Source organism: Pseudophryne corroboree, chromosome 2, assembly GCF_028390025.1.
Source record: "Pseudophryne corroboree isolate aPseCor3 chromosome 2, aPseCor3.hap2, whole genome shotgun sequence".
Classification (NCBI taxonomy): Eukaryota; Metazoa; Chordata; class Amphibia; order Anura; family Myobatrachidae; genus Pseudophryne; species Pseudophryne corroboree.
The window spans coordinates 157607075-157625475 of record NC_086445.1 but is presented as its reverse complement, the minus strand read 5'-3'; the positions used below and the strand labels follow the sequence as shown (position 1 = coordinate 157625475).

Here is an 18401-nt window from a genome sequence, read left to right as displayed (position 1 = left end):
TTCATCAAATAAATAACAACAATAATAATATTATAACAAAGGGACACATGGTTACAGTGCTAAAACCTATATAAGCAAACCATTTTGTCAGCATATACACAGAGGCTGCCAATCTGGCTCTCTAGCTTTGTTAAACTACGTGACTTCCTGGGACTTGTAGTTCTACAATAGCTGCATAAGCCAAAGAGTACCAATCTCAGGACAAGACAATGCTGGCTATAAAGAGCATACATACAATATACTGATTATGTCAGTGTAATATACATGTAACATACAAGTGACTACAAGTCACTATAACCAACATTCTGTAACTTACACATCCCTCCAGCACTGCAGGGGTTAAAGGATATACGTCATCATAGGGCGACAGTGTGGGTAGGGGGGACCTTGGGTGTTTACAGTACACAAAACAATGACATACATTATTCTTTTATTTATGCAGCATGCGGGAGTGATTGGTGTAATAGATGTGTCAGTGCTGAGTCTCCTTGTTATGCTGAGGAAGGCCCCGTACATCTGTGTGCTGTGCCTCAGTAGGCGACAGGATAACCGTATGTCACATTCCCCCCTGACAGGGACCCCAGGCTTTGTGCGTGCTCCGGAAGTCTTCCACAGCCTCGGATACATTGTATCACTGACTGCAACCTGTGCTGCTGCTGTGTCCCTGCTGTGTGATCAGCGCTGTGCCGGCCGTGTATGCGGTGCTGGCTGCTGTGCTATCCCTTCATGTACTAGTACTGGGACAACAGATCGCTGATCAGCCAGCCCTGGGCTGAGGACACCCTGTGTTAATAACCCCGGACATGTACAATGCTCAGTCAGTGCACAGGCGGTAAGTAGCAGCATTCCCCATCAGCATGATACAGATTACAGTGTAGTAACCCGATGTATGAAATCCGCCCAGCACAGTGTCATCCTATCAGGGTTTATTCCCCGCTGAGTGGATGCAATTAGCATATTATTTCATTTACTTCATATAAAATCAGCACTGGGCTGTGGTTTTATAGGTGAACGTAGAAGTCACCCTTCTGCCTATGTCCATGTAAGTTTCCAGGCCTATAGTAATAAGGATGGAGAGGTCGACTTACCGGCACCACGACTTGACTTACCAAATAACTGAGACAAGAGCACGTTACTTTGGGCAATTAAATAGGTCACAGCTTTATTTATTACTCGCATAAATCACAACCAAACCAATCGCAGGGTAAGGAAAGGGAAGGGGTGCGCAAAGGCTCTTCCAACGTTGTACCACCTGGGGCGTGCCCATCCCCACCTTGGGGGTACGCGGCCATTCCCCCTACAATTTTGCTAACACCTGGGGCTTGCAAGTCCTTGGGGGAACGCACCCACACCCCCTACTCTTTTGGGACCAGCTACCATCCACACAGCACCCTCACCTGGCGTGCAGCCCGTATGGCTCATGCCGTATTATTGCTGGGACCAGGCGTGCGGCCACCTATTGGTGACTATGCGAGGCGTTCTGACAATCCCCTACTTTCATGCCTTGTGCACCGCTACCTCCCCGCGCACATGCTGTGACAACTATTACACTTGACATCACACTGCACCAGGAATAAAAGTACAGAACATTGCCAGCAAAAGGGATCTCTCTATTCATCTCTGATATTTGATTTTTATTATTCATATACATTCAGGACACAGCCCTTTCTTGGTTCTCATCCTACCTATCTAATCGCTCCTTCAGTGTTCGTTTCTCTGATTCCACCTCTCCTTCGCTACCTCTCTCAGTTGGAGTACCGCAAGGCTCAGTCCTAGGTCCTCTGCTTTTCTCCATCTATACCACATCTCTTGGCAAACTAATCAACTCTTTCGGATTTCAGTACCATCTATATGCGGATGATACTCGGATCTACCTATCCTCCCCTGATTTGTCACCATCTGTATTGGGCCGTGTCACTGAATGCCTTTCTGCCATTTCATCTTGGATGACATCTCGCCACCTCAAACTTAATATTTCCAAAACAGAATTAATTATATTTCCACCGGCCAATAGTAGTTTCCAACCTGATATCTCTATCACTGTTGAGAACTCGGCAATCACCCCTACCCCACAAGCTCGCTGCCTAGGTGTCATTCTTGACTCTGAACTGTCCTTTGTTACCCACATTCAATCTGTCTCAAGATCATGTTACATACATCTAAGAAACATATCCAAAATACGACCATATTTTACACAAGACACAGCAAAAACTCTAATCCATGCTCTCATTATCTCCCGCATTGATTATTGTAATAGTCTCCTGACCGGTCTTCCCAAACATAGGCTCTCACCATTACAATCCATTTTGAATGCAGCTGCGAGGCTAATCTTCCTTGCCAGACGTTCATCGTCTGCAGATCCGCTCTGTCAGTCCCTCCATTGGTTACCGATATTCTACCGTATTAAATATAAAATACTTTTACTGACATACAAGGCTATTAACCAAACTGCACCAACATACATCTCTTCACTCATCTCAAAATATCTTCCTACCCGACCTCTCCGCTCTGCACAAGATCTACGTCTCTCATCCACACGCATTACTTGTTCACACTCAAAATTACAGGACTTTATCCAGGCTTCACCCACTCTGTGGAATGCCCTCCCACGCACAGTAAGACTCGCCTCTAGTCTCCAAACCTTTAAATGTTCCCTGAAAACTCACCTCTTCAGACAAGCCTATCAAATTCCAGACCCACACACATAACCTTCAGTGCTTCCCTATCTATTTACATCCCCTCTGTACAGTCCACATAACATCACATATCTTGTCTTTCTTTAGTCTCACACCCTCCTGACACTTGGCCAACTTTGTGGGGTATCATCATACAACCCATTAAGAACCTAGCCATCTGGTGGACCATTATGTAACAGGTAGCATCAATCCTTGTGTATCTATGCCTATTTCCCTATAGATTGTAAGCTTGCGAGCAGGGCCTTCCTACCTCTGTCTGTCTGTTTTTACCCAGTTTTGTTCTATTACTGTTGTTCTAATTGTAAAGCGCAACGGAATATGCTGCGCTATATAAGAAACTGTTAATAAATAAATAAATATTAAAAATAAATATATAAAGTTATATATTTTTATTTATTATTAGTGTTGCCAAGAGGGGGGGGGGGGGTAGGGAGAGGGTACAAATTACCTGGGCCCAGGTCTGATGGAGGGGGCTCTTCTCCTCAGCCCAGTACACGCCCCTATGTGCTGGGCAGCAGTGTGGTGGTGGAGGTGCTTAAAATTTTTCAGTATTTTTTTCTAAGGGTGCATGACCACGCCTCCTGTGATTATGCCACACCCCCAAAATGTACATGAGCCCAGCCAGGCTCTCTACTGCCCTGGTAGTGAGGTGCATATTTCTGAGAATACAGTGTATTCACACCCCTCACAGAGCAGCAGGTATGTGCGCCCAGGCTGAAAGCTTTCGCCTGATGCACCTGCGCAGAACTTTTAGTGAGAAAGGTACTCCCACATCTGCACACCATGCACAGCCTTCCCCTCCTCTTCTCACCTCTCAGAAATACAGAAGGTGGAAGCGCCATATCTGCATATAGACGTGTGCTGTGGGTGTATACAGTGTTAATATACTTATTCTGCACTCAGCAAATGCCCAAAGTGGAACGAGCCCCATTGGGAGGGATTCACACATTGCACATTCTCAGATGCCCTACTATGGGGTGTGCGGGGACATTTGCAGTGTCGGCACGATGCAGTTTGCCAGTCTGGGACGGCACTCCGAGGCACTGGCCAGAACTGAATCCCCCCATTGCTGGCTTCAGTCACATCTGCTAACTGTTACTGTCCCTGTGATCCCGGGGATAGCGATGTGTGTCACTGTCCCTGTGCTGTGTTCCCGGGGATAGCAGTGTGTGTCTTTGTGCTGTGTTCCCGGGGATAATGATGGTTGTCCCTGTGTTGTGTTCCCGGGAATAGCGATGGTTGTCCCTGTGCTGTGTTCCCGGGGATAGCGATGGTTGTCCCTGTGCTGTGTTCCCGGGGATAGCGATGTGTGTCCCTGTGCTGTGTTCCCGGGGATAGCGATGTGTGTCCCTGTGCTGTGTTCCCGGGGATACCGATGTGTGTCCCTGTGCTGTGTTCCCGGGGATAGCGATGGTTGTCCCTGTGCTGTGTTCCCGGGGATAGCGATGTGTGTCCCTGTGCTGTGTTCCCGGGGATACCGATGTGTGTCCCTGTGCTGTGTTCCCGGGGATAGCGATGGTTGTCCCTGTGCTGTGTTCACGGGGATAGCGATGGTTGTCCCTGTGCTGTGTTCCCGGGGATAGCGATGTGTGTCCCTGTGCTGTGTTCCCGGGGATAGCGATGTGTGTCCCTGTGCTGTGTTCCTGGGGATACCGATGTGTGTCCCTGTGCTGTGTTCCCGGGGATAGCGATGGTTGTCCCTGTGCTGTGTTCCCGGGGATAGCGATGGTTGTCCCTGTGCTGTGTTCCCGTGGATAGCGATGGTTGTCCCTGTGCTGTGTTCCCGGGGATAGCGATGTGTGTCCCTGTGCTGTGTTCCCGGGGATAGTGATGGGTTATGACTAAAACCAAGTTGGAGAAAGGACCTCTGACATCACCAGAAGGAGGAGCCGTGCCATAACAAGATACCCGAAATGTACCCTGTGCTGTGTTCCCGGGGATGTACCCTGTGCTGTGTTCCCGGGGATGTACCCTGTGCTGTGTTCCCGGGTGTAGCGATGTGTGTCCCTGTGCTGGCCTGCAGGCCTCTGTGTCGCCTCTGATTGGTTCCCTGGGTAAGGTGATGTTTGTCCCTGTGCTAGGCGCAGTGTCTATCTGATGTACTCGGGTTCTGGGGGAGCAGGCAGGTAGGAGAGAATGGCCCTGTGTGTACGCTGCCTGCAGCTCTATGGTGCGAGTGGATCTCTATTTTCTAATTATTTATGAATGCATGCATGTACAGTGTGTGCGTATATACAGTATATATAGTATGCATGTATGCACAGTGTTTGTATGTACAGTGTGTGTATGTGTAGTATCAGTATGTATGTACAGTGTGTATATGTACAGTGTATATATGTATATACAGTGTGTACAGCCATGGACAAAAGTTTTGAGAATGAATAAATATAAATTTTCTCAAAGTTTGCTGCTTCAGAGTTTTTAGACCTTTTTGTTAGATGTACAGATTTACTGAAGTAAAATTACAAGCATTACATAAGTGTCAAAGGCTTTTATTGAAAATTACATTAAAGGGCCCTACACACTTACCGATCCGCCGTCGAGCTGCCTGACGGCGGATACGGGTGACGCGGGAGGGAGGGAGAGTGACGGGGGAGTAAAGCTTCATCACTTCCCCCGTCACCCGGCTCCATAGCACTGCATGCTAATACGGACAATCTCGTCCATATTGGCCTGCATGCATAACCGACGGAGCACCAGCGATTAACGAGCGTGGGGACGTGCATCGTTAAATCGTTGATGGTGCCTACACACAGTGTGTAGGGCCCTTAAGAGTCAATAGGTGTAAATGTATGAAGCAGTGATAAGAGTGCAAAAGTGAGCCAGTGATCCGATAAATGGTTTATTTAGGTGCAATCTTACTAGCAGCAATATCCTTGCCTGTGAAGACCTTGGTTGCTAGGGGTCAACCAGTGCGTCCGCAATCTATTTGCAGATGCATCGGGAGGTGGCCTTGACCTGTGCAGGGCGGCCCCCAGCATGTGAGGAGATGGACGCAGATCTGGCTGCGTATGCAGCGATCTGCTTACATCTTTGAAAAGGCCCTAAGTTCATTGTCATGGCAAAGAGGGACTTTGCGATTACCAATTCAGCTGATCACTCTTCATGATATTATTGAGTATGTACAAATTGCCATCATAAAAACTGAGGCAGCAGACTTTGTGAAAATTAATATTTGTGTAATTCTCAAAGCTTTTGGCAATGGCTGTGTGTATGTACAGTGTGCGTATATATGTACTGTGTATATTTATATATCAGCAGTTTCTTATATAGCGCAGCAAATTCTGTTGCGCTTTACAATTGGAAACAACAATAATAAAACAAAACTGTGTAATAATAGACAGACATAGAGGTAGGAAGGCCCTGCTTGCTAGTTTACAATCTATGGAGAAATAGTGCCTATCCTTGTGTATCAATGCCTATCTATTGCATAATGGTCCACCAGATTGCAAAGGTTTTTGATTGGCTGCATGATATGGCCCAACACAATGTCAGGACGAAAGGAAAGTGAAGAGAGAGAAAATATGTGAGGTTATGTACGGACTGTACAGTGGGGATGTAATTAGTTAGAAAAGCTTATGAAGGTCATGTGGAGGGTTATGGAATTTCATAAGCTTGCATGAAGAGTTGAGTTTTCAGGGAACGCTTGAAGGGGGTAATTCTGAGTTGATAGCAGCAGGATCTTTGTTAGCAGTTCGGCAAAACCATGTGCACTGCAGGGGGGCAGATATAACCTGTGCAGAGAGAGATAGATTTGGGTGTGGAGAGTTCAATCTGCAATCTAAATTGCAGTGTAAAAATAAAGCAGCCAGTATTTACCCTGCACAGAAACAAAATAACCCACCCAAATCTAACTCTCTCTACAAATGTTATATCTGCCTCCCCTGCAGTGCACATGGTTTTGCCCAACTGCTAAAAAAATTTCCTGCTGCGATCAACTTGGAATTACCCCCGAAGTTTGGAGACTAGAGGAGAGTCTTATTGTGCATGGGAGGGCATTCCACAAAGTAGGTGCAACCCAAAGAAAGTCCTGCAATGAATGGGAGTGACTGAGTTTGAATGAGAGACATAGATCTTGTGAAGAGCAAAGAGGTCAGGTTGGGAGGTATTTTGAGATAAATGAAGAGATGTACATAGGTGTAGTTTGGTTAATGGCCTTGTGTGTGAGTAAAAGTATTTTTTATTGAATACGGTAGAATACAGATAACCAATGGAGAGACTGATACCATGTTCACACTGACCTTTAGCGGGTTGCACCCGGGACTCGTACACGAGACCTTCCCAGGTGCAACCCCCGCTTGAGACCCCGTTCAGACTGGCGCCCCGACACGGCATATTGCAGTGTCGATGACGTCACCGGGTCACATGCGGGGGCGGCGCTTGGAGATCAGATGATCTACAAGCACCGCCTGCTCCAATAGTGTTGAAGTGTCCCGGATCGCATCGACCTGGGAACACTTAACACCGTTCACACTTGCACCTGACCCGGTATTGACCCGGGAATAACCCTTCTTTATTCCCGGGTTGAAATACCGGGTCAGACGAACCGGGAATTTGTCAGGACCCCCGTTCACACTGCACATAAACCCGGATTACTGCGCATTCACGTGCAATAACCCGGATTTTTCAAGGCAGTGTGAACGTGGTATAACAGAGCGGATCTGTAGACGATAAACGTCTAGCGAGGAAGATCAGCCTCGCATCTGTATTCAGAATGGATTGCAGTGGTGAGAGTCTCTTTTTTTTATGGTAAGACCAGTAATAAGATTATTGCAATAATCAATGCGGCAGATAATGATAGCGTGGCGTAGAGTTTTTGCAATGTCTTATGTAAGGTGTGTATACAGATGTAGCAATGCTCATCTTTGCTGCGATGCTGCATGCGGAAATACGGCTTTCTGCATGGCATGCCGTTCTGCGACTATACACAACCGACAATCACTGCATTTATTCCTAATGGAATTAATGGAGCAATCGCCGGCTGTGAATAGTCACAGCCCAGCATTCTGCAACGCAGCAAGATGAGCACGGCTGCATCTGTATATGTATGTATGTATGTATGTACAATACTGTGCAAAGGTTTTAGGCAGGTATGGGAAAAAAGCTGCAAAGTATGAATGCTTTCAAAAATAGAAGTGTTAGTAGTTTATTTTTTATCAATTAAAAAATGCAAGGTGAATGAAGAGAAATCTAAATCCAATGAATATTTGGTGTGACCATCCTTTGCCTTCAAAACAGCATCAATTCTTCTAGGTACACTTGCACACAGTTTTTGAAGGAACTCAGCAGGGAGGTTGTTTCAAACATCTTGGAGAACTAACCACAGATCTTCTGTGGATGTAGGCTTGCTCAAATCCCTCTATCGCTTCATGTGATCACAGACAGATTTGATGTTGAGAATACGGCTTTGTGGGGGCCATATCATAACTAAATATACACAGTCAAGTCACATTATTATGACAACCAGCTAATAGCTAGAATAACCGCCGTGTAAAGCACGGCAGCAGCTAGACAGGCTGAACTGTCATTTTAGACAAACGTCTGGTAGCATTCTAATTCTTTTTGACAGCGATCTGCTCCACTGTAGCGTGTTGGTCGTCCCTCATACACCTTCGTAGCCGATGTTCACCTCTCGCATCAATGGCACGTGGTGCTCCACAGTTTCCATGTTGGTTATTTGCGTGCAATTTGTCCAGTCACGATACACCTTCACCACAGCAACACATGAAAAATTCACAAACTGCACTGTTTCAGAAATATTGCCATCCACTCTTGGCCCGAAAGCCGATAATCATCCCTTCTTGCAACTTGGATAAATCGCCCCTTTTACCCATGACGGCAATGAGTGATATGTGTGCAGATGGCCAATCACACACCTTATATACACCCACCAAGCCAGCGTACGACACGTGACGTTCTTCATGGGCTACTCGCTGCCGCTATCAAATGTAGGGGGTAGCAATAATGTAACTCGACTATATATATATATATATATATATATATATATATATACACACTGCTCAAAAAAATAAAGGGAACACTAAAATAACACATCCTAGATCTGAATGAATGAAATATTCTTATTAAATACTTTGTTCTTTACATAGTTGAATGTGCTGACAACAAAATCACACAAAAATTATCAATGGAAATCAGATTTATTAACCCATGGAGGTCTGGATTTGGAGTCACACTCAAAATTAAAGTGGAAAAAGACACTACAGGCTGATCCAACTTTGATGTAATGTCCTTAAAACAAGTCAAAATGAGGCTCAGTAGTGTGTGTGGCCTCCACGTGCCTGTATGACCTCCCTACAATGCCTGGGCATGCTCCTGATGAGGTGGCGGATGGTCTCCTGAGGGATCTCCTCCCAGACCTGGACTAAAGCATCCGCCAACTCCTGGAAAGTCTGTGGTGCAACGTGGCGTTGGTGGATGGAGCGAGACATGATGTCCCAGATGTGCTCAATTGGATTCAGGTCTGGGGAACGGGCGGGCCAGTCCATAGCATCGATTTTGCAGGATCTGCTGACACACTCCAGCCACATGAGGTCTAGCATTGTCTTGCATTAGGAGGAACCCAGGGCCAACCGCACCAGCATATGGTCTCACAAGGGATCTGAGGATCTCATCTCGGTACCAGTCAGCAGTCAGGCTACCTCTGGCGAGCACATGGAGGAAAGAAAAGAAATGCCACCAAAGAAATGCCACCCCACACCATTACTGACCCACTGCCAAACCGGTCATGCTGGAGGATGTTGCAGGCAGCAGAACGTTCTCCTTGGCGTCTCCAGACTCTGTCACGTGCTCAGTGAGAACCTGCTTTCATCTGTGAAGAGCACAGGGCGCCAGTGGCGAATTTGCCAATCTTGGTGTTCTCTGGCAAATGCCAAACGTCCTGCACGGTGTTGGGCTGTAAGCACAACCCCCACCTCTGGACGTCGGGCCCTCATACCACCCTCATGGAGTCTGTTTCTGATCGTTTGAGTAGACACATGCACATTTGTGGCTTGCTGGAGGTCATTTTGCAGGGCTCTGGCAGTGCTCCTCCTGTTCCTCCTTGCACAAAGGCAGAGGTAGCGGTCCTGCTGCTGGGTTGTTGCCCTCCTACGGCCTCCTCCACGTCTCCTGATGTACTGGCCTGTCTCCTGGTAGCGCCTCCATGCTCTGGACACTACGCTGACAGACACAGCAAACCTTCTTGCCACAGCTCGCATTGATGTGCCATCCTGGATGAGCTGCACTACCTGAGCCACTTGTGTGGGTTGTAGACTCCGTCTCATGCTACCACTAGAGTGAAAGCACCGCCAGCTTTCAAAAGTGACCAAAACATCAGCCAGAAAGCATAGGAGCTGAGAAGTGGTCTGTGGTCACCACCTGCAGAACAACTCCTTTATTGGGGGTGTCTTGTTAATTGCCTATAATTTTCACCTGTTGTCTATTCCATTTGCACAACAGCATGTGAAATTGATTGTCAATCAGTGTTGCTTCCTAAGTGGACAGTTTGATTTCACAGAAGTGTGATTGACTTGGAGTTACATTGTGTTGTTTAAGTGTTCCCTTTATTTTTTTGAGCAGTGTATAATGTATGTAATATTTGAATAGCAACCTTCAGTCATATGACCACCAATATATATATAAATTATAGGCTACGAAGTGCTACAATGCAGTGGCTGCAGCGTATTTTCACGCCAGGTTCCACCATTGTGTTTCAGCTATGACTTTGAACGTGTTTAAAATTAATTCCTGTGTTGTTAAAGTCACGGCCCTGCGTCTCTGGTACACAGTAAGTTGTGTTTCACTGGTCGTCTCGCACCTTATGTGTACAAGGACACATCAGCCTTTCCAACTGTTTTAACTGCAGTAATGTAGAAATAAATAAATTGGGTTATTTATTCCATGCGGTCTGGCCATCCGCATGGAATACTGTTGAAAATATTTCTTCCAAAATGGCCACCGCCTCAGAGGAGACAGCTGTGGCCCAATGCTAGAAGTAACTCTAGTAACGGTACAGGCTGGATTTCCTTTGGACCATGCAATAAGAGGAAAGAAAAGGAAGAAAACAGACAAGCTGCCTGTCTGTTAATCAGCAAAGCTCATCCTACATGGGAGACATGGCGAGGAGCCGGGTGCAGACATGAACATAAAATAAAATTAGTGGCAGACCAGTGTAACATAGTAACAGCTGATGATACAGAGCATGCATTATATAGAATGCAGTGTGTATATATGCTCTGATAGAGCATGCTGTGATGAGCAGGAGCTTGACATGTTTCTACTGCCTGTTATACACTCATGCACTTGTATCCTCACTGCATTGTTTAGAATCAGCAGCTAATAAGGTTTAAGGGGCACTTAATGCTAAAAGGGACAATACGATGTGTGGCATAATGTGTAAGGGGCATTACGGTGCGTGGCATAATGTGTAAGGGGCATTACGGTGTGTGGCATAATGTGTAAGGGGCATTACGGTGTGTGGCATAATGTGTAAGGGGCATTACGGTGTGTGGCATAATGTGTAAGGGGCATTACGGTGTGTGGCGTAATGGGCATTGCGGTATGTGGCATAATGTGTAAGGGGCATTACTATAAGGAGGAAAAATGACAAAAAATGTAAGGGGCATGAATCAGGATTTTTTTTTTTCCTGTGGTGGCCAATGTCGGGTGTGCAGGGTGCATAACTGGGGTATAAGGTAGTCTTTCCCTGCAAGGCCACGTCCCTTGCAGCGATGCCACCACCCCATTTTTTTCAGCATGCGCCTTTGCCACACGCAACTGTTTAATCTTTAAACTGTCCATGGGTTGGCACATTTTTTTTACTGTTCACTCTGGGAGCCAGATTGTCTAGAAACGGCCCTGTCTAGTAGGCATATAGGTGGCTGCTATCACCCTACATACTGCCATCACTGTGTTTACATTACATCAGTCCACCTCTTCTCAGTAGTTCTGCCTCTCAAGTATACAGAGGTGCAATGGATAGATAAGTCTCAGTCGGTAAACAGACCCCATAATATATACTGTACTCCATTGTACTGTGAATGTGCATTACAGAAAAGTGGTTCCCATGTTGTTTCCAACTCTGTATGAGCCATATAATGTGCCACATCCCTCCAACAACATACGGTACTACAGTACTGATCTGAATTCAAGCTTTTAGTGATATTAAAATGTATACATACTTGACTTTTCTCTTACTTCCTAGAGGATGCTGGGGTCCACATTAGTACCATGGGGTATAGATGGGTCCACCAGGAGCCATTGGCACTTTAAGAGTTTGAGAGTGTGGGCTGGCTCCTCCCTCTATCCCCCTCCTACCAGACTCAGTTTAGAAAATGTGCCCGGAGGAGCCGGTCACAGCTAGGGGAGCTCTCCAGAGCTTTTCTAGTAAAATGTTATGTTATTTTAGAGTTTTTTATTTTTCTCTAACGGAGACCTTACATTCATACACTCCCCCTCCTCCTTAGGTGAGCCTTCAACCTCAGACATGTCGACACACGCGTACCGACACACCAAAAAGCTGCACAACACAGCTAGTTCCCAGGAACAGAAGTCCTCCCCGGCCTCTGCAAAATCCACCGCATGACGCTGGGGCTCCCCTGAGGGAGTCTGCTCCAGTGGGGGCACGTCTTCGACTTTTCAGCCACATCTGGGTTCACTCACAGGTGGATCCCTGGGCAAAAGAAATTGTTTCCCAGGGATACAAGCTGGAATTCGAAGAGGTGCCTCCTCGCCGGTTTTTCAAATCGGCGCTACCGACTTCTCCCCTGGAAAGGGAGATAGTGTTACATGCAATTCACAAATTGTGTCTTCAACAAGTGGTGGTCGAGGTTCCCCGGCTTCAAAGAGGGAAGGGGTACTACTCAACTCTGTTTGTGGTCCCGAAACCGGACGGTTCGGTCAGACCCATTTTGAATGGTGGCGACGTACGAAGCCATTTCCTTCGGCAGGTTCCATGCAAGGACTTTCCAATGGGACCTATTGGACAAATGGTCCGGGTCACATCTGCAAATGCATCAGCGGATCACCCTGTCCCCCAGGGCCAGGGTATCTCTCCTGTGGTGGCTGCAGAGTGCTCACCTTCTAGAGGGCCGCAGGTTCGTCATTCAGGATTGGATCCTGGTGACCACGGACGCGAGCCTCCGAGGTTGGGGAGCAGTCACACAGGGAAGAAATTTCCAAGGCCTTTGGTCAAGTCAAGAGACTTGTCTTCACATCAACATCCTGGAACCAAGGGCCATATACAACGCCCTACGTCAAGCGGAGACCTTACTTCGCGACCGACCAGTTCTGATCCAGTCAGACAACGTCACTGCAGTAGCTCATGTAAACCGCCAGGGCGGCACAAGGAGCAGAGTGGCGATGGCGGAAGCCACCAGAATTCTTCGCTGGGCGGAGAATCATGTAAGCGCACTGTCAGCAGTGTTCATTCCGGGAGTGGACAACTGGGAAGCAGACTTCCTCAGCAGACACGACCTGCATCCGGGAGAGTGGGGACTTCATCAGGAAGTCTTCGCACAGATTGTAAGTCGGTGGGGACTGCCCCAAATAGACATGATGGCGTCCCGTCTCAACAAAAAGCTACAAAGGTATTGCGCCAGGTCAAGAGATCCTCAGGCGGTAGCTGTGGACGCCCTAGTGACACCGTGGGTGTTCCAGTCGGTCTATGTATTTCCTCCTCTTCCTCTCATACCCAAGGTGTTGCGAATAATAAGAAAGAGGAGTGAGAACAATACTCATTGTTCCGGATTGGCCACGAAGGACCTGGTATCCGGATCTGCAGGAAATGCTCACAGAAGATCCGTGGCCTCTTCCTCTAAGACAGGACCTGTTGCAACAGGGTCCCTGTCTGTTCCAAGACTTACCGCGGCTGCGTTTGACGGCATGGAGGTTGAACGCCGGATCCTAGCGGAAAAGGGTATTCAGGATGAGGTCATTCCTACGCTAATAAAGGCTAGGAAGGACGTGACATCTAAACATTATTACCGAATATGGCGAAAATATGTTTCTTGGTGTGAGGCCAGGAATGCTCCTACGGAAGAATTCCATCTAGGCCGTTTTCTTCACTTCCTACAAACTGGAGTGAATTTGGGCCTAAAATTAGGCTCCATTAAAGTTCAGATTTCGGCCTTATCCATTTTCTTTCAAAAGGAATTGGCCTCTCTACCTGAAGTACAGACTTTTGTGAAGGGAGTACTGCATATTCAGCCTCCTTTTGTACCTCCGGTGGCGCCTTGGGACCTTAACGTGGTGTCAAGTTTCCTTAAGTCACATTGGTTTGAACCACTTAGAACAGTGGAGTTGAAATATCTCACTTGGAAGGTGGTCATGTTGTTAGCCTTGGCTTCGGCTAGGCGAGTTTCGGAATTAGCGGCTTTATCACATAAAAGCCCCTATCTGGTTTTCCATATGGATAGAGCGGAATTGCGGACCCGTCCTCAATTCCTACCTAAGGTGGTCTCATCCTTTCATATGAACCAACCTATTGTCGTGCCTGTGGCTACACGTGACTTGGAGGATTCCGAGTCCCTTGATGTGGTCAGGGCTTTGAAAATGTACGTGGCCAGAACGGCTAGGATCAGAAAAACAGAAGCGCTGTTTGTCCTGTATGCAGCCAACAAGGTCGGCGGCCCTGCTTCAAAGCAGACTATTGCTCGCTGGATCTGTAACACGATTCAGCAGGCGCATTCTACGGCAGGATTGCAGTTACCAAAATCGGTTAAGGCCCATTCCATTAGGAAGGTGGGCTCGTCTTGGGCGGCTGCCCGAGGGGTCTCGGGCTGCCCGAGGGGTCTCTCAGCTGTGCCGAGCTGCTACTTGGTCGGGGTCAAACACCTTTGCAAAGTTCTAGAAGTTTGATACCCTGGCTGAGGAGGACTTCCTGTTTACTCAATCAGTGCTCTAGAGTCATCCGCACTCTCCCGCCCGTTTGGGAGCTTTGGTATAATCCCCATGGTCCTTACGGAGTCCCAGCATCCTCTAGGACGTTAGAGAAAATAAGATTTTAAACCTACCGGTAAATCTTTTTCTCGTAGTCCGTAGAGGATGCTGGGCGCCCGTCCCAAGTGCGGACTTCTTCTGCAAGACTTGTATATAGTTTTGCTTACATAAGGGTTATGTTATAGTTTTCATCGGTCTTGGACTGATGCTATGTTGTTTTCATACTGTTAACTGGTTAGTATATCACAAGTTATACGGTGTGATTGGTGTGGCTGGTATGAATCTTGGATTAACAAAAATAATTTCCTCGTACTGTCCGTCTCCTCTGGGCACAGTTTCTCTAACTGAGGTCTGGAGGATGGGCATAGAGGGAGGAGCCAGTGCACACCCAGATCCAAAGTCTTTCTTAAAGTGCCCATGTCTCCTGCGGAGCCCGTCTATCCCCATGGTCCTTACGGAGTCCCAGCATCCTCTACGGACTACGAGAAAAAGATTTACCGGTAGGTTTAAAATCTTATTTACAGGGAGGCTGCTGGCAACAGCCTCCCTGCAGCTTGGGACTAAGGAGAGGGGGGGGGGGTGTAGTGTCCTCCCTGCGGGTTCTGAGCCACCTACTCCGCTGACAGGACACTGAGCTCCTGAGGGGTCAGATCGTTCCCCGCCGCAGGGGATTGCTCGCCCCAGCAGCATGCCGCCACCCCTTTACAGAGCTGAAGAATCGGTGGCGAGTGAGGCACCGACCCCCCCTAGCAAGCGGGGGGGTCGGTGTGAAGATGGTGGCAGCAGGGTAGGAGCGCAGTATTAACTGCGCTCCGGAAGGCTCAGCGGTACATGGTGTGGCGCTGTGAGGGACGCCCTGAGCCAGCGCTGCACCCTACGCTGGTCCAAAAGCCTGTCGTGGTCCCAGGATCTCAGCCAGCACTCAATCCTCAGGCCAGTATAATCCTATGAAGAGCTGGAAGACAGCGCCATTTTGGGGGTGGAGCTTCTCCTCAGAGCGGACCAAGCAGCGTTCAGCGCCATTTTCCTGCCTGCACAGCGCTGATCAGGAGAAACCGGTCCCTCCACAGCAACTCCAGCTATCTGTAAATGGTACCAGGGGTTGTAGAGGGGGGGGGGGGGGAGGCTGCAATACGACTGTGTATCCTATTAAGGTGTACAGTCAGCGCTGAAAAGGGGTCTCCCTTTGGTTAGAAGCGCTATGTGTGGGTTAGCTCCAATCTCTGTCTCTCTTGCCATTCTTGGGGGGGGGAAACTCTGTCTGCCCTCCCGTGTGTGTGTGTGGAGTGTTTTGGTGGTCTCCTTTAGCTATGTCCAAGGGCACTGTCATATGCTGCGGAGGATATGTCCTCCCAGGATGATCCCATTCCATGTAATCAGGATAGCACTGGTTTAACACAGATTCCAGCAAGGGAACCTGAGTGGTTTTCCTCTATCAAATCTTGGATTTCTCAGATTTCAAACAAGGGGTGAACATCATTCCATATCTGGACAATCTGCTAATAAAGGCATCGTCCAAGGAGAGGCTGTTGCAGTCCATTGTTCTCACACCCAACTACTCAGACTCCACGGTTGGATTCTGAACCTTCCAAAATCACATTTGGAACCAACCCAGAGGTTGTCCTTTCTGGGGATGATCCTCGACACAGAAGTGCAGAGGGTGTTTCTCCCGCAGGAAAAGGTGCTGGTGATACAAACAATGGTCCGCGATGTCCTGAAGCCAACCCAGGTGTCTGTTCATCAATGCGTTCGCCTTTTGGGAAAGATGGTGGCCTCTTACGAGGCTCTCCAGTACGGGAGGTTCCATGCTCGGGCCTTCAAACTGGATCTCATGGACAAGTGGTCAAGATCTCATCTCCACGTGCACCAGAGAATTCGTCTGTCGCCAAAGGCCAGGATTTCACTCCTCTGGTGGCTCCAATTGCCTCACCTTCTGGAGGGCCGCAGGTTCGGGATTCAGGACTGAGTCCTTCTAACCACGGATGCGAGCCTTTGGGGCTGGGGCGCAGTCACTCAAGGGGAAACCTTCCAAGGAAGGTGGTCAAGTCTGGAGGCCGGCCTGCCGATCAACCTCCTGGAACTAAGAGCCATCTACAACTGTTTTGTTCAGGCGGCCCATCTTCTAAAAAAATCGGGCCATTCAAGTACAGTCAGACAATGTAATGACGGTGGCTTACATAAACCGACAGGGCGGAACGAAGAGCAGAGCTGCAATGGCAGAGGTAACAATAATCATCCTCTGGGCAGAAAGACGCGCATTGGCACTCTCGCCAATCTTCATTCCGGGAGTGGACAACTGGGAAGCAGACTTCCTCAGCAGACACGATCTCCATTCAGGGGAGTGAGGTCTACATCCGGAGGTGTTCAAGGAAATGACAGACCTTTGGGGGTTACCCCAAATAGACATGATGGCCTCTCGTCTTAACAAGAAGCTTCGACGTCATTGTTCCAGGTCGAGGGACCCACAAGCAGTGGCAGTGAACGCCCTGGTGTCTCCATGGGTGTTCCAGTCGGTGTACGTGTTTCCACCACTTCCACTCATTCCAAGAGTTCTAAAGCTCGTAAGGAGAACAAGAGTTCAAGCAATCCTCATTGCTCCAGACTGGCCAAGGTGGGCTTGGTACACGGACCTTCTGAATCTCTTGCAGGAAGAGCCGAGGCCTCTTCCTCTTCGGGAGGACCTGCTACAGCAGGGGCCATTCGCCTATCAAGACTTATCGCGGCTACGTTTGACGGCATGGAAGTTGAGCGCCTGATACTTGCTCGGAAGGGCATTCCGAAGAAGGTCATTCCTACCCTGATACAGGCTAGGAAAAGGGGTAACGTCTAAACATTACCATCGTATTTGGAAAAAATGTCTCTTGGTGTGAATCCAAGAAATTTTCCTGCGGTGGAGTTTCAACTGGGCTTTTTCTCCTCTTCCTGCAAGCAGGTGTGGATATGGGCCTGCGGTTGGGATCTGTGAAGGTCCAGATTTCGGCCCTGTCCATTTTCTTCCAGAAACAATTGGCTACCCTCCCTGAGGTTGACCTTTTTGAAGGGAGTTCTGCACATCCAACCTCCCTTTTTACCGCCTACGGCGCCTTGGGACCTTAACGTGGTGTTGCAGTTTCTCCATTTGGACTGGTTTGAGCCTCTACAGGAGGTTGAGGTCAAATTTCTTACATGGAAGGCTGTCACGTTGTTGGCCTTAGCTTCTGCTAGACGTGTGTCAGCATTGGGGGCTTTGTCCTGTAAAAGCCCTTACTTGATCTTCCACGAAGATAGAGCTGAGCTCAGAACACGTCAGCAGTTTCTTCCGAAGGTTGTGTCGGCATTTCATATCAACCAACCTTTTGTGGTGCCAGTGGCTACTGACTCCTCAATTTCATCAAAGTCCTTGGATGTTGTGTGGGCTTTGAAAATCTAAGTGAAGAGGACTGCTCGTCACAGGAAATCGGACTCTGTTTGTCCTGTATGATCCCAAGAAACTTGGGTGTCCTGCTTCAAAGCAGACTATATCTCGATGGATTAGATTCACTATCCAGCATGCGTATTCTCTATTAGGATTGCCGTGTCCAAAATCTGTTAAGGCCCACTCCTACTCGTAAGGTAAGGTCTTCCTGGGCAGCTGCCCGGGGTGTCTCGGCGTTACAACTTTGCTTAGAGGCAACTTGGTCTGGGTCGAACACGTTTGCTAAGTTCTACAAGTTCGATACTTTGGCCTCTGATGATCTGAAGTTCAGTCAATCAGTTCTGCAGGAGCCTCCGCGCTCTTCCTCCCATTCT

At 48.1% G+C, this 18401-nt stretch overlaps 1 protein-coding gene across 7 annotated transcripts in view; it reads left to right on the top strand.

Annotated features, from left to right (window-relative positions):
• Window positions 1–18401, top strand: part of PROSER1 (proline and serine rich 1) — a 102670-nt gene that overhangs the window by 7041 nt on the left and 77228 nt on the right. For 6 of the 7 annotated variants that reach the window (XM_063951873.1, XM_063951872.1, XM_063951871.1 and 3 more), the window contains exon 1: window positions 7–832. The exons of the other annotated variant lie outside the window; for it this stretch is intronic. The gene's annotated coding sequence lies outside the window, so the exon portion shown is untranslated. Of the gene's footprint in view, window positions 1–6; window positions 833–18401 lie in introns of those variants that run through there. 7 annotated transcript variants of the gene reach the window in all.